The sequence below is a fragment of the Myotis myotis genome, unplaced genomic scaffold, assembly GCF_014108235.1.
Source record: "Myotis myotis isolate mMyoMyo1 unplaced genomic scaffold, mMyoMyo1.p scaffold_m19_p_3, whole genome shotgun sequence".
NCBI classification, from domain to species: Eukaryota; Metazoa; Chordata; class Mammalia; order Chiroptera; family Vespertilionidae; genus Myotis; species Myotis myotis.
In genome coordinates, this window is record NW_023416335.1 from 162,062,706 (window position 1) to 162,078,538 (window position 15,833).

At 50.7% G+C, this 15,833-nt stretch overlaps 2 long non-coding RNA genes across 3 annotated transcripts in view; both read right to left on the reverse strand.

Moving 5' to 3' along the window:
• Positions 1-7,277: 7,277 nt before the first annotated feature.
• The window catches only part of LOC118649967, a 28,705-nt gene continuing 20,149 nt past the window's right edge, over positions 7,278-15,833 (reverse strand). Inside the window, exons 1-3 of one of the 2 annotated variants that reach the window (XR_004965814.1) lie at positions 9,057-10,075; positions 8,881-8,967; positions 7,278-7,713 (exon numbers count right to left, since the gene is read on the reverse strand). This is a non-coding gene — a long non-coding RNA (uncharacterized LOC118649967). Of the gene's footprint in view, positions 7,714-8,880; positions 8,968-9,056; positions 10,076-15,833 lie in introns of those variants that run through there. The other variant, XR_004965815.1, reaches the window with a different exon arrangement.
• On the reverse strand, positions 10,170-14,446 carry LOC118649968. Its single transcript, XR_004965816.1, has 3 exons — positions 14,164-14,446; positions 10,860-11,012; positions 10,170-10,420 (listed from the first exon to the last, which is right to left on the reverse strand). It is a non-coding gene; the product is annotated as an uncharacterized LOC118649968 (long non-coding RNA).

The window sequence follows — 15,833 nt, forward strand, 5'->3', positions numbered from 1 at the left end:
ATTGTTCAGCTTACAACTCCCGGTCATTCTTTCCCCAGCGTCACTCTACACACCCGAGACTCATTATTCAACAATGTGCTCAGGAGAACCCGTGCAGGTTGCTGAAGCTCTCTGTGGCTCCCTTCTTTCTCATAGCTGGCTTAATAGTCAACTTTCTTAGGTCTAAGTTAGTGTGTTAAAAATCCACAGTTCTCTTTCCGCATGTCTCCTTTACTACTCACACAGAATGCTCACTTCTGACATTTCCGGGATTTCTCCACCAGGCAATTCTGTGACACCAGCTAGGCATCCAATACTTGAACTCAATTCTGACACTGTCTACCTGGATATAACCTCAGATCCCACAGGTTAAGGGCTCAGTCCCCCACTCCACTGGGAGTCCAAGCTGTCACCTGTGCTTCTGAGCAGTTATTCATAAATCTGAGGTCCCCACAACCCCCTCCTTGGGTTCTATTAATTTGCTAGAGCAACTCATAGAATTCAGGAAACACGGTTATCAGTTTATCAAAGGATATGATAAAGGACACAGATGAACAGCCAGATGAAGAGATACATACGGTGAGGTTGGGAAGGTCCCCAGTGCAGGAGCTTCTGTCCCTGTGGAGTTGGGGTACATCACCTTCCCACTGTGGATGTGTTCACCAACCTGGAAGCTCTCTGAACCCCATACTATTGGGATTTTATGGAGGCTTCGTCACAAAGGTATGATCAATTATTAAGTCCATTTCCAGCCCCTCTCTCCTCTCTTGAGGTTGGAGGGTGGGGCTAAAAATTTCAAGTTTCTAATCATGACTTGGTCTTTCTGGTAACCAGCCCCTATTCTTGAACACAGCCAAAGTTGCCTCAATAGAACAAAAGATGATTCTAGTGCTCTTTATCACTTAGGAATTTACAAGGGTTTTTAGGGGCCCTGTGTCAGACACGGGGGCAAAGACAAATATTAGGACAAGAAATGTTCCTAGCACTCTTACCACTTAGGAATTTACAAGGGTTTTTAAGAGCCCCGTGCCCGGAGCGAAGGGCAGAGACCGATATATGTGTTTTCTATTATTTCACAGTTAGTTACAATTTGTCCCACTTTCTAGCTTCAGAAGCATTTTGCAGTCATCTCCCTTGCTGTTTTCTTTGTCTTAGGCTTAGTCAGCTCTTCTATAACATATGCATTCCTGAAAATCACAATACTATGCAACAAAACCACAAGGCTTATGGGGGGGCGGGGGGGGGGGGAATGGGGTTAGGGACACAACACTCAAAACTTCATCAGTGACACATTAAAAAAGATAGGAACCTAATAAAAACAGTAGCACAGTTTTACACATATTACATGGTTAAGAAATACATAACAAAAATGTCTAAACACTGTTGTACTCCTGGAACTAATATAATATTGTATGTCAACTGTAATTGAGATTTTTTTAAAAATCTTTTTTGTATAAATTTTATTGATTTTTTACAGAGAGGAAGGGAGAGGGATAGAGAGTTAGAAACATCAATGCGAGAGAAATATCCATCAGCTGCCTCCTGCACACCTCCTACTGGGTAGTGCCCGCAACCAAGGTACATGCCCTTGACCGGAATCAAACCTGGGACCTTTCAGTCTGCAGGCCGACGCTCTATCCACTGAGCCAAACCGGTTAGGGGGATTTTTTTTTTTTAATTTTTAAAAAAGGAAAGAAATACATAATGACTGCAGTAAATAAGGCATTTTACTTGGGGGGAAAAAAGACTTAAAGTTTGCTTGTGGACATGGGCATTAGAAGGATTGTAACTTGTGAGTTATTGTGACCTGGCGGAAAGGGAGGGTTACCTGAGAGTCCACAAAAAGTTGTAACGCCGGATGTGGCTGGGTGTGGGTAATGAACTGAGGCCGCTGGGGATGTTTGAGTTGTGCGTTTTGTATATCCCTACGTGGCTCAGTCAGAAGGGGTGCAGTTTTCTGCGTTCACCCGTGTTCTGACCCTGATAGGTGCTCACTAATGCTTGTTGCATAGAGTTGAAATGAAAGTTGTTCTGTGGCCCTTTAATGCCTCAAACGGACAAAATATTTATGTGGATTTATGAAGACCAACTATTTTGAACGGATTCCCATCTCCAGGAGATCCCTTGACTTCCTGGAACATGCAGCTGCCAGGCATCTAGCTGGAATTTCTCCAGTCAACAAGTCCTCAGCCCAGCTAGACACTTCCTACTCAACACCTGGCAAGAGGAGCCAGAACGCTCTGGGAAAGGCTGCGTTCTCTCAGCCAGCTCTGCAGCTCCTACGGGCCCGCTGGCCAGGTTCCAATAAGGACACAATAGTCTCACCAGGTATTTGAACAGAGAGGATTCAATGTAAAGAATTGTGAACTAGGCATAGAGTTGTTAACTGGGACGTTGAAAGAGTAAAAAGAAAACCCTGGGATATCATGGGACGGGCGGAAGCAGCTGCCATAACTAGGGCTGAGGGAACAAAGGGAAGAGGTTGGAACTGTTAACACTTGGACACTGAGAGGAGGGGATCTGACGCACAGAACTCTGAGGAGGGAGCTGGGGCTGGCTGGCACGCGGGAGGACCTCGGATTAGAAGGGCCCAGTGAAGCTGATACTCCTAGTGTTGGGAAAACTGCCAAATGGATTCAGCTGCTGCTACAGGAAGGCTCTGTTGGCAGGGAGAAGACCCATTGCCAGGCAGAGCTCACCAGAACAGCAAGCAGAAAGGAAACCCACAGACAGCAAAGGCCTTGCAGGCTCCCTCTGGCACCCCCTATTGGCAGATCCTAACAGAACCAGTTGGCAAAGCCAACTCCACACCACAAAGCAGAACATGTAAGTGAGGGTTTGGCGCTAAGACACAACTGTCACACCCAACACCTGGGAACCCCATCTACCCCACATCACATCTTTCCTGAGCTGACTGAGCCAACCCATTGTCTTGGCATTTGCCCCCACATCACCCCCTGCATTTCAATCAAGGCCTCACTGGCACAGCCCTTAAAACAGTCACCTTGGTGTTGGATTTCTGAAGACTTATACAATAAAAATAACTTTGTATCTTCCATTCCTGCCATCATTCCTGGTATACAGCAGGTAACCCTTAAGTGTTTCTTGAATAAGACAGAACATATATTCAAATATATGCTAATTAAATCAAAATACTTTTTGTGTCAGTTATTTTTAAAATAATACTATGCCAACGCTGTTTGAGTGTAGTACTCAAATTAAGTCAACCCTTGCCCTGGCTGGGTGGATCAGTTGGTTGGAGCGTCATCCTGTACACCAAAAGGTTGTGGGTTCAATTCCTGGTCAGGGCACATACCTCAGTTGCAGGTTCCATCCCCAGTCGGGCCCATATGAGAGGCAATGGATCAATGTTTCTCCTACATCAATGTCTCTCTCCCTCTCTCTCAAAATCAATAAAAAGATACTCTTGGGTGAGGATTAAAAAATAAAACCAAATTAGGCCAACCCTTTGGAAAACAATTCATGGAAAAACATATCCATGAAGATGTTCACCATGCATTCTTTACAGAGCGAGAGGAAGCAGCCCACATAGCCCACAGCAGGGGCATAGTTGAAATAGTGCCAGTAAGTTATGAAACATTCTGTTCTTGGCTTTAGAGTCAGGAAATCACTGACAGCATCTCAAAATCCCTGAGCATACCTTGATTTCTACATGCCATTCTCCACTACGAGAAACTAAGTTTCCTGAGAGAAATGGCTAATTCCAGGGCTGGGACAGAGAAATCACACGGTGGGCCAGAGCATCTCGTTCCAGAAAGTCAGGAAGTGCTTAAAGAGTGGAGAGAATGTATCAAACACAGACGCTAGCTTGAAAGGACTCCCAGAGCCAATACGCCTGCATTTAAAATCAGAGTTATGGAGACAGTGCTGTATTGTGGGAGACTGGTTATACTTATCTTCAGGGAGGTCAGATAGTGAGCCAGACTTTGGAGTCAGAGATACGTGGGTTCCCGCACTAGCTCTAGCACTTACCAGAAGTGCCATTTTGGATAGCTTCCCTGAGCTTCCATTTCTTTAGCTCTAATGTCAGGAAAATACCTACTTTGCAATATTATGTTAAGGTTTAAATGAGAAAGAGAAAGCAACCTATACAGAGCTGGGCACATACGAGGAATTCATAAGCAGTGAATGTGTTCATTGTTTCCTCAAGCAAATGGGCAGGTTGGAAAGGTGTAGCAACTTTACAGCTCTAAGTATATTTCAAAGAAAACAGATGCACTGGGGAGAGGGGACTAAAAGGAGATGCACTAAAACGCTAAACAAAGGCTGTATTCAAATTATGGATAACTTTTCCCTTCCTGTGTTTTCAAATATAATTCACATAGTCTGGTATTTCAAGAATAGCAAAGCATATATCATTTTTTTAAGGGCAAGTTTTGAGCAAAACCTTCCAAAGATCAGAAAATTATTTATTGGTCGTTAAAAATGTCCAAAATGTTACCTGCCTACCTGCCTGCCTTCCTCCCTGCATAATTCAGTCCCAAATATATTATAGGGCCAAGGAAAGTAGGCACCCAAGTCTGGGCACAGTGTGCATGCAGTGGGGTGACTTGTCCATCACAGAAGAGGACATCTGAGCTGGGGCAGTGGCTACAGGGGAGGTTGGTTTTACACACAGAAATGATGGAAGGGAAACTAGAATGAACTGTGTGGTATGGAATTGTTATTGAAGGTAAGTGTGAACTCACGGTCTTCAAGATAGGCAGACAGAGAGATAAAATACACATGTTTAAATTATGTGTGTATAGATTACACATATACATATACACATGATGTATATCCCCTCTTTCCACATCCATATAGATTAGATGTCTTAGATTCTAGAAAATTTCATGTTTACTGAATAAATATATATTTCCACTAAAATCTCATTTTCTTCATGTTGTCCTCCACCTGAGCAGGTTTTAGAATCACTGGTCTAGAATCTTAAAGCTTAAAGGCAACGTTCTGTTCCTGGCTTACCAGTCGGAAAAATCACTGACATTTCGAAAGCTATGCACATACCTAGTGCTGAGATCTTGGTTTCTAAATACCATTCTCCACTTAAAGGAACTAAGTTGCCTTGGAGAAATGACTAATTCCATGGCAGGGGCAGAGAAATCACAAGATGAGTGAGTCATGACCCTCTTGTTCAGAAAAGTCAGGAAGTCTTAAAGAATGGAGGGAATGTATCAAATACAGAAGCCAGCTTGAAGGGACTCCCACAGGCCAAAGTTGGGACAATCTGAGCATCAAAATAAATCCTATATAATAAAAGCCTAATATGCAAATTGTCCCCTCAGACGGTCATTCGACCATGAGTTCAAACAGGAGACCAGTTCAACTGCTCACTATGACATGCACTGACCACCAGGGGGCAGCACAGAACATGGCGGGCATCAGCAACACTGTGCTGGCAGCAGGTGGCAGTAGAGGTGCTGCCGGCCTGATGGGCCCTGATGAGAGCAGGACTGTAGCAAGATGGTGGAGCAGGTAAGCGGGTGGCGCCAGGCCAAGGCGGGTGTGAGCGAGGGCCTGATTGCCCTGCCAACTGCCCCACAGATGGTAACCAGCAGCAGCAGTGGGGGCCAGGCCCCGATCAATTGCGCCACAGGCGGGATAGTGGAGTAGGTGAGGGGGTGGTGCCAGGCCAAGGCAGGGCTGCAGGGGTGTGAGCTGGGGCCCAATCCATGCAGGCCACCCTGAGGAACCCAACCTGTGCACGAATTCATGCACCGGGCCTCTAGTAATGAATAAAATAGAAGGAATCTCTGAGTCTATATAATCCTATATAATAAAGAGCTAATATGCAAATGGCTGTCATGCCCTTGTGCCCTTGCGCCCTCATACCCTCGTGCCCTAGTGCCAGGGCCAGGGCACATGAGGCTGGGCAGGGGGACCTGAGGCTGCACTCCCTGCCTTGCAGGGCTTGACGGGGGTGGGGCTGGCTGGGTCTGAGTCTTGCACGATTTTGAGGTGCATGCAGGTGGGCGGAGACTTGACTCTGGGTCCCACGGCGCACCCCAGACTCTAAAAGGAGGGAGATTTTCATATACATTTCATATACATTTTACTAATTTTCTTTCATCTCTGACACTTCTATTATAAAGAAGGGGAAAATAGCAATATTGAAATATTTCCTCTAATTAATTCCCTTTTAATGTGCACAAATTTTGTGCACTGGGCCACTAGTATAATATGAATAAATAAATCTATCTATATAAAAGCCTAAGCAACTAACGGCCAGTCGCTATGACACACACTGGCCACTAGGGGGCAAACATTCAACGCAGGAACTGCCCCCTGGTGGTCAGTGTGTTCCCACAGCCAACCTCCTGCAGCTGGCCAACCTCCCCCAGTCGCTCCCCCTGGCCAGCAGGCCCCAATTGGCCTTGATCCAGACTGGGCAAGATGGCCCAAATGGGCCTCAATCACTGGCCAGGCCAAGGGACCCCACCCATGCACGATTTCATTTACCAGGCCTCTAGTGAATAAATAAATGTGAAGATGATAAAGGGGAGGGGGGGTTCCCATACAGAAGATACCAAGTAATAAATGTAGAGGTAATAATGTATTTGGCAACCATAGCAATAATTAAGCCAAGATACATCAGTGAGGATAGAACTAGTGGAGAAAATTTGATGGAGATCCAGATATTTCCATGGTCTCAAAATATCTCTCCACAAAACGCATTTTCATTACAAAGAGGAAAAAAGTAACTCACAGGGGAGAAACCTAGCAGACATCATCTCAAGTCACCAAAGTTAACATCACCAGTGATGGAAGAAATTGAAATTGTGCCCTGCCTGACAGGATACACTAGAAAGAGCACAGCACCGCTTCTGTGGTCTTCCTGCCAGAAATGTACAACCTGAATCTAATCATGAGGAAACATCAGATAAACTCAAAGTGAGGAGCATACTGTAAGACAACTGGCTTATCGTCCTCAAAAGTGTCCAGGTCACAAAACTGAGGCACGGTTACAGACTAAAGGAGACTAAGAAGACACGACCACCAAAGGCGATAGATAGCACAGGATTCTGAACCGATGCTTTGGCTGTGAAGGGCATTATTGAGACAAACGGCAAAACTCGAATGGGGTCTGAGGGTTAGATGGCAGTCACATGTCAATGTTAATCTGATTTTGATGACTGTAATGTGGTTGAGAGAGAATGTGTCCTTGTTTGTAGGGAATACACATTAAAGTACGGGGTTGGGGGACAGCAAATGGTTCTCCAAAAAGTTCTTTGTACTCTTTTTGCCACTTTTCCATAAGTTAAAAACAATTCAAGAGAAAATAAAGTCCAAAAGGTTTATTTCAGCTGTGGCCAAAGCTCTGACTCTTTATCTCACTGAAAACAAAGGCTGCTGCCAGTTTGGTCAGCCAAACCTGTTCGTCCTGACAGTCAGGGACAGACTGCCAGGTGTGGGCTGGGCAAACAGCTCTGTCCAGGGGATCAGAGGCCAGGCCGGAGGGCCGGAGTGCAGGCTGAGGGCCACGGCTTCCACCTCAGCACTGAGCACTTAGGAGGAGTTGAAAGCTTTCGGCCCCTGGGGCCTGGGGCAGGAGGAAAAGCAACCCAGGACTCTTCCCACACCCCAGGAGCCCCAAGAGAACCAGGAAAGGGCTGCCCTGGAAGCCAGGCTTATGAGGTTTGGTTTCCTTCCCTCCCGGCCAAGCTGCTGCTTCATTTTCTGCACATTTTAACAGGTTTCATGTTTTCCCTGAGAGTCCTGCAAATTTCAAGCATGGAAAGGAATCAATGTTTGTTGACACCTATGTCCGCTGCACAGCTGTGAGCTGCTACAAGACAAGAGCCGTGCGGCAGACCTCGTGTCACAGTCTCACCCACTCCTCCCAGTGCCTAATAAGGGCTGGTCGCAGCAGGTGACTTCTGTGTGTGTCTGACTTTTCTGCATGTCTGGGCAGCAAAGATAAGCCCCCATCACCACACCGTTGCCCTCCACTTTCCTACCTGCAAAGGCCCACTGAGGCACCTCTTCCTAAATCACGTCACCCATATGAATATCCAGAATGGTGTGCTTAGTTATCTGTCCTAAGAAGCCAATAAGTTCCTGGCTTCCGAGAAGACAAGGCTCCTAGAAATAAGAAGTCAGGCTTTGGAGATACGTGTGCTGTGGCTAAAATTTTGGCCATTGCAAGGCACGGAGACCCTCATCCCCACTTTGGCCCACCCCAGGCATGAGTGCTGTCCATTGTGCTGAGCAGTCACAATTTACAGCAATGGGAAAGGACAGACCCCTGCCCAGAGTCAGGGTGTGGGAGGGTTCAGAGTAGGCATTTCCATGTCTCAGATGTTCACCAAAGCCTGGAAAAGCTCATCTGAGTCCTCACTGGAGACCACTGGGATCTAGATGAATGAGAGGTTCTCAGGAACCAGACAGGTACCTGGGCCTGGCAAGCTGGCTTCAGGAGCTCGAATGAAGAAGAAGGAGTCCCCAAGTTGGGCCCAGGCCCAGGGCTAGAGGTCCTGCCCCGGCAGCAGCAGCAGCAGCAGCAGCAAGGCCTTCTAGGTCATCCCTGGGCCCTTTCAGGCTATTCTATCTGAAAAGCATCTCGATATCACAGAGCCTGTGTCAACAACGCTGCACCCCACAGGCCTGGGGGTGCTCAGTTCCACATCGGAGGCTCCCCTTCCCACCTCCTGAGATCCAGCTACTGGAACAGGGTAGCGTGATACGGTGGCAACCAGGCATGTGTCTGCTCTTACCTGGGTCCAGCATCTGACCCCAGTGTGAACACCCCCTGTCCTGACCTGGGTCTGACTCATGCTTCTAGAATGGACCCTGAGGATCCCTGCTGCCCTGCAGTAGCTGACTCACAGCTGGTCCAGGTGTAGCTACAGAAAGGGCTCCAAGCATCCCTCAGGGAGGAGTTACCTGTGGTTCCGAGAACTCAGCACGTGTATCAGGCACGCCGCCACATTTCATTGGTATCATGACCCTGTGAGGGATTTCTGCTCTTTTCTAGAAAGAAGGAACGGGAAGTTCAGAGAGAATCATGCAGAGGTGAAGTCAAAGACCAATCCCCCAGCACTAAGCACAGCACCACTTACTCTCAGGGAACCCCCTGGGCCAGACAGCACCGCTCTGGGGAACCGGCCTTTGTTCACTTATTCCTCCAGGCAGCATTTATCGAGGGCTTCCTGCACTCTGCTTAGTGCCTGCTTAGTCCTGGAGAGAAGCCTGCAGGAAGCCCACTCAGCTCTCCTGAAGGAGCCAGGCTTAGCTGGGAAAGGGGGCACCCAGGCCCACCAAGGCAGAGACAGCTGCTCCACTGCCTCTGGCACGTGGCCTCGGTGGCTGGGGAGGGGTCTGTGGCTGGACGGGGGCATCCATTGGGCAGTGTGCCCCTGCACCCAGCAGGAGCTTCAGGGCAAGAGGTGTGCGTGCTCGCCACTGGCCTCGGCCTCCGGTGGGTGGGCAGGTGAGGGAGGCAGCCTCCTCTCGTTGCTGTGGCTTCAGGTGTCTGGCTGATGTCAGACCTGAAGAATGCATGGCACTCACTGTGTCTGGGGCCCAACTGGGGGCTGAGGCATTTCTTTAAAAGCTTATAAATCACCAACTACTTCCACTTTCAGCCCCGCCCCACCCCTGGCCTAGAAAGACTTCGTCTCCACACGTACACAAAAACAGCTTCCCCCAGGCCCTCTGTGCTACTCGCATGTGACCATGGCATTGCAGATCCAAATGGTCACCCTCCTGGGGGTCTCCTACCCCCCACACTACAGTGAAAACATGTGTACACATGAGCCTGTCATGGCAGGGAGAGCGCCATGCACACACTCACAGCCCTTCACCCCTTCACACACACAGCCAGTTGTCTTCATGCTATTCCCTGCTCACTGGTGTCCCCAGGTGCAGATAAGCTGCTACTTAGCAGAGCCCTCAGGCTCCTCCCGGTACCCCCAGAAGCATGTGCCTTTCCACTATCACAGGCGCTCTCATGTGTACACACTCACAGGTGCACAAAGGATTTACACACAGGCAAAAGCCTGCAGAGCCCACATGCCATTCACACACTCGTGTGTGCACTCTACACCCACACAGTAACAGACATGGATACCGGCAGGATGTACATACTCAAATCACACACCCACACCAGACACTCACATGTGCGCATGCATGACATACTATGCCCTAGTGTCCACACACCATTCACACACTCATGCAACTAGGTGGGACCTGCAGGGTGCCTGGGCTGAGAAGATGAGCAGGGAGGCAGGGGCTGACAGGAAGCTGCAATCCCCAGCCTCACCTCCAGGGGCCGCTGCCCAGCCCGCAGTCCCAACCTGGGCTCTGAAGGGCAGTCCTTGGGCACAGTCTTCCCACCACCTGAGGCAGTAGGTGGCACCATGAGGCCTCTGGCTGGGCCCCTGCCAGTCTTCAGGAAGAGACTCCCTGCAGTGGATGGGATGACCTGCTCCAAGAGGGGAGAATGGGCGGCTCTGAGTGGGGGCCAGTGAGTGAAAGAGAACCAAAGGGAAGATGAGGAGGTACTGGGGGGAAAACAGAGGGGATGGGAAGGAATGGGGGGAAGGAGAAGAAAGAAATGGGGGGAGATGGAAAAGACAGTGCCCGAGATGGAAGGGAAACTTTAGAGGGAAGAAGGATGGGAGGGAGGGAGAGAGGAGGCAGAAGAGCAGGGGAGAGAGGATGCACGGAGGCAGTATGAGCCCCAGTAAGCGCCTTTTCCAGTCACAGGAACCCATAGGGGTGGGCAGGGGCTTGAGGGGGAAACCCTTTCCCTCTGTCTCCTGGGCTGTCTGAACCACCCGCCACCCTGCCCCCACTGGCAGCAATCCCCTGAGGGATGTCCTCGACCTCAGCACCCTGGCCAGCCCCAACCTGACACCTACCTGGCACCCACATGAGGACAGTTTCCAACAAGACCCAGGTGGCAGGTGCCGGGAGCAGAAGGCGGCCACTGGGGCCTGAGCATCTCTCTTCCCGCTCACTCAGCTCCTGGGCCTACTGCCCCTGTCCAGGGCTCTGTGGAATTGGAAGATGGGCTGTGGAAGGCAAAGATGTAGAGACTCTCAGAGCTTGGTGAGTCCAGGGTTCTCACCCTTTTGTGCCTAAGCCATCACCCACCTTCCCTTCCTTCCAGCCCTGGGGCCTGGTCCCATTCTCACAGCACTGGGACAGGATTGGATGGTAAGCCTGGTGAGCTGAAATGTTCTAAGAGCAGGTTACAGAGGAGATGAGGGGGCCTTGGGCCCAGGACCTTGTCCAGCGGCTCTTCACCCTGGATACACTCCCCAAACCCCGGCCCTCCAGCCCCTCCCAGAGCCATCCCAGAGCTTGGTCATCATGCCCACAGCCCCCTCGAGCCATTCTGTGGCCAGTGGGGGCCTGTTGGGCCACAGGCTCTGCCTCTCCTGGTTTCCTTGTCCCAGACCTCAGGCCCGGATGGGGAAACAGTGAGTGTCCCTTAACGGATCACTGAGGGCCTATCCTGTATGCGGGCCTGTGGAGCTGACCAGACTTTGAGGCCTAAAGGGAGGAGTTGGCGGAGCCAAGGCCACAGTCAAACCCCTGGCCTGCTCTTCCTTCAGCACCGCCCTGTGCCTCGCCTCCCCCTGCAGCCGAGCGCTGACTCAGGCCTGCCCTGTATCCCACCTACACACCCACCGGGGCTCCAAACCTCCTCCCAGTGGAGTCCCAGCCCTCTCGCCCGGCAGGACCCCTTCTCTTGCAGCTCCAGAATCACACACCCACTCCTCAGTCAACCCCCTCTCCTTCCCCAGAGGCATGCCAGCCCCCTCATCACGGAGTCAGACACGCCCTTCTTCATCCCCACGGCACTGCAGCCCCTGCATCTGACCGCGTCTCTCCGCTGCTTAAAACCCTTCAGTGGTCCCACCGCCCCGGAGACAGTGCACACTCCTCACTGTGGCATTCAAGACCCCTGTGTACTCTTCTGGCCTCATCTCCGCCCAACACTCCCAAAACCGCCCACCCAGTGTCTGCTCTCCAGCACAAAACTGCTTTCAGGTCCTTCAGGTCCCCAAACGGGCCGAGCGCAGCCCTCAGAGTTCCCATCATTCCCAGTGCGCCCCCCTCAAGCCCTCCAAATGCCTGTCTGAACCCCCTCCATGCAGGCAGGACCAGTCAATCTTTGCCAATTGATTACCCTCAGCCCCTGACAACTGCTGAGCTCCTAGTAGGTGTTTTATAAACATCATCTAATAATTATTAGATTCTAACTCCTTTTTTAACCCTCCCCAGAGGATATGTTTTATTTTCATTGACTTTTTAGAAAGGGGTGGGGGGAGAGAGAGAGAAATGTCAATTTGAGAGAAACATCCATCAGTTGCCTCCCATACACATCCCAACTGGGAATTGAACCCACAGCCTTTTGGTTATGGGATGATACTCCAACCAACTCAGGCACCTGACCAGAATTAGACTCTAACGCTTTCATTGATAGGGTGTCTGGCTCCCTCTCCACCAGTGCTGGCCAAGGAGACCCTCAGTGGGTGGCTGGAGCTCAGCTCCCCCTCAGCCCTCATTCTCTTGCTCCTTCCCTGCCCCTCTTCACGGGGTTCACAAGCAGCAGAAGGGTCACCACAGCACCTGAGGCCCCAAGACTATCCCTGGGAGAGTTGGCTTGACAGCCCAGCTAGAAGAGTGGGGGCACTCTTTGTTGACACAGAGCTCCCTGCATGCCTAATCCCCTCGGACAACGTAAGGCCAATGGTCAGTCAAGAAGGCCTGGCCACCCTAACCAGTTTGGCTCAGTGGATAGAGCGTCGGCCTGCGGACTGAAAGGTCCCAGGTTTGATTCCGGTCATGGACATGTACCTTGGTTGCAGGCAAATCACCAGTAGGGGGTGTGCGGGAGGCAGCTGATTGATGTTTCTCTCTCCTCGATGTTTCTAACTTTCTATCCCTCTCCCTTCCTCTCTGTAAAAATCAATAAAATATATTTTTTTTAAAAAAGAAGAAGAAGGAGGCCTGGACCTCTCCCCCGCCCCCCCACCCCCACCCCCACCCCCGCACCACCACCACCACTACCACCACTCCCACCGCCTGCCTGCAGGTCTCTGGAGCTTCTGAAGAGCCACCCAGCTACCCAAAGCATGACATTACTCTCTTCTCAACAGCTTTCCCAACTCCTTCACTTCCTGGCACAGCTAGAGCAGGGGAATGAGGCATGAGCAGAGAATGGGCCCTGCCCTTGGAAAGTGAGGAATGAGCCTGTCACTCAGGGCCCAGACAAACCCAGGGACACAGTCAGGCCAAGAGGCAGGCAGGTGGATGTTCCTGGATGATAGGAGTGACCCGGTAATAATGGCTACCCCTCATTAAGCACTTACTAAGTACAAGACTCCAAGCTAAGCTATTTATAGACGCTTTCTCAGCTCATCCTTCCCATAAGTCCATGGGGGTAGATATAATCTTTATTTTACAAATTGAAAAAGGAAGCTCAGAGAGCTGTAGCAAGCTGTGCGGCATCACACTGCTAACCAGTGATGGAGCTGAAATGCAAGTCCCGATCTGCCGGCTCCAGAACCCATACCCTTCCCACCCCATTTCCTGACCACTCCAAACTCTGGGTGAGGGCTTATTACTTGCATTCCAAAAATGCCTTGAGGGATCCTCATTGCCAATAGCATAACCTCTCCCATCTGAGGCCCCCCACCATCTGGCCCCTGCCTGCCATTTAGCTGTCACCCCCATCCACACCACCACGCCTCAAATTTCAATCTCACCACTTTCCAAGTCGAGCCCTCTGAGCTCAGCTTCTGCTGTTCACTCAGTCTCAAATGACGGCCCCATTTTACAGATGAGAAACACAGAGGATTAAGAATGCTAAGTAGGTAGCCCAAGGTCATGCAGCAATTGAGCCTGGTTAGAACCCAGGTCATTAGAGCATCAAGTAATAAAGCATTAATTTGTGTTACAGACAATTAGGGAATGGGAATTAGCAGAACATGCTGTTAATGGTGCAGAAGAAGGTAGAGGAGAGGAATCAGGTAGGTTCTGGAGTGGAGGAGGGCCGGGCTAGGCCTTGAGGAATAGCAAGGCCTGGACTGGTGAACTTGAGAGAGGGAAGCATGAGAAAAGTACAGAAACAAGAGAAAAAAGTGAGGGAGAGAGAGGCTTGTCAATATGTTACGATGGAAAGGGCTGTGGAACAGGGGTCAAGAGACTCACAGTGTCCCCAAAATATTGAGTGATCTTGGGCAAGGCCTCTCCTCTCAGTGGGCGCCTTGTCTGTAAATGAAAGGTCTGAGCCTGGATGGTCTTGGGAGTTCCCTACAGCACTGACATCCCAGGATTCCGTATGTGTTGCCACCGCATCTGGAAACATGGGATCTGACCCCAGACCCACTGACATGGGCAGTGGCTTGCACGCCCAGATCGGACAGGAGCCAGCAGTCAGTGTGGCACCTGACAGGTCACACCCAAGGGCTGGCCCCGGTTACATGCCAGGAGTCACCACGCATCCCTCGTCTCCACGCATTCTTGCTATAAGCATGCGGCGACTTGCTACAGTGGGTCCAGTCCTGCAGAAGCTGGGACACAGAGGTGAATGAGTCAAGGGGGGAGTGTGGGCTCACAGACAAGGAATGGCATATGCCCACCACTAGCTAAAATCCTAGACCCAGTTCATCCTCAGAAACGGGGAAGGGAATGGGAGTCCTTGGATTAATGGCAGAGGAAATGTCCTGTGAGTAAAAGTGGGGATAGCAGGACTAGATAAGTGGTCTGTCTGCCAAATTAGCAGACATTTGGGAAATAAGAAGGGTCCTCCAATCAAGACGGCATTGCACCCACATAGAGAGTACCTTCCAGACCATCAGTAAGGTAGCCCGTGGGTGCCTATGGTACAACAACACAGGTGCAGCCGAAGAGCTCAGAGCCAACTGGGCGCAGAAAGTGCATCTCGAGAGCCTGGACACACATAGGTGTGCACCTGCACACACACACACACACACACACACACACACACACCTGCACGAAGACCCCCAAATGAGGTGGTCCACCTCCCCACCTCCAGACTGAGCCCTTCAACCACTCTCCCTCTCGAGGAACATGCCCTTCCTGTGACACACAGCGGAAGTCACAGGTCTTGCTGCCTCACCTTGCTGCTCGCATTGCCGTTCTGATGTGCTTGCTTCCTTCCTGACTCAGGATGTGTCAAACAGAAGCAAGCCCACCCACCCTGCGTGATGGACTCCCACCCCCGGAACAGGAACTCAACTCTTACCGTTTCTGCCTGTTTAACCTCCAACTCTTGCCCTCAAGCACCCGATCTTATTCACCCCTGAACCCTAAATGAAGGTGTGAGGAAGCACCCCAGGGGCCCAACCTCCCTGGACTTGAAGATTGATGCCAAGCTGGAGGCTCAGTTGCAGGTACCAGCTTCCCTGCTTACTGGCTGCCAAGACTTTGCCTGAGTTCCATGCTCTGCAAGGTCATGGTGAAGATCACAAGGAAGCTGCCTACAGAGCCCTTCGCACAGAACGGGACACAGAGGAAGCCCTCCATGCAGAGAGCTGCAGTTATCACTAACATGTGTCCTTAATTTCAGCTCCCCTCCCCTTACCCCACCATCCCATCCCTTGAGTAGGAAATCCTTCTTGACGTCTAATCTCAGCCTTCCTTCCATGACACTCGGCGGTGTCCCACCTTTGTTGAAATCTGGGGACTGAGGTGGCTGAGACCACACCGGCTGGTTGGAGAAGCTGCCTCGCTGGAAGCGGCCAGGAGGGAGATTACAGAGGCGCCAGGCCTGGGCTCTGCCATGCACCTGCCGCGGCTCCAGCGGAGATGGGGGGCCGGCCAACTTACCCCGCCCCATGATCTCATGGCTGCGTTTG